This window comes from Protobothrops mucrosquamatus, unplaced genomic scaffold, assembly GCF_001527695.2.
Source record: "Protobothrops mucrosquamatus isolate PMUCROS unplaced genomic scaffold, P.Mucros_1.0 scaffold324, whole genome shotgun sequence".
Lineage (NCBI taxonomy): Eukaryota > Metazoa > Chordata > Lepidosauria > Squamata > Viperidae > Protobothrops > Protobothrops mucrosquamatus.
This window is the reverse complement of record NW_015386663.1, coordinates 8,566-8,875: the sequence shown is the minus strand read 5'-3', so window position 1 is coordinate 8,875 and position 310 is coordinate 8,566.

Here is a 310-nt window from a genome sequence, read left to right as displayed (position 1 = left end):
ATTGAACATAATTAAAGCATAGTGATTATGCTTTCCTCTCTCCCTCTCTTTCCTCTCCCTCTCTTTCTCTCTTCCCTCTCTTTCTCTCTCTCTTTCTCTCTTTCCTCTCTCTTTCCTCTCCCTCTCTCTTTCTCACTCTTTCTCTTTCCTCTCCCTCTTTCTCTCTTCCCTTTCTTTCCTTTCTCTCTTTCTATCTTTCCTCTCTCTCTTTCCTCTCCCTTTCTCTTCCCTTTCTTTCCTCTTTCTCTTTCTATCTTTCCTCTCCCTCTCTCCTCTCTTTCTCTTTCCTTTCCCCTCTCCCTCTCTCCTC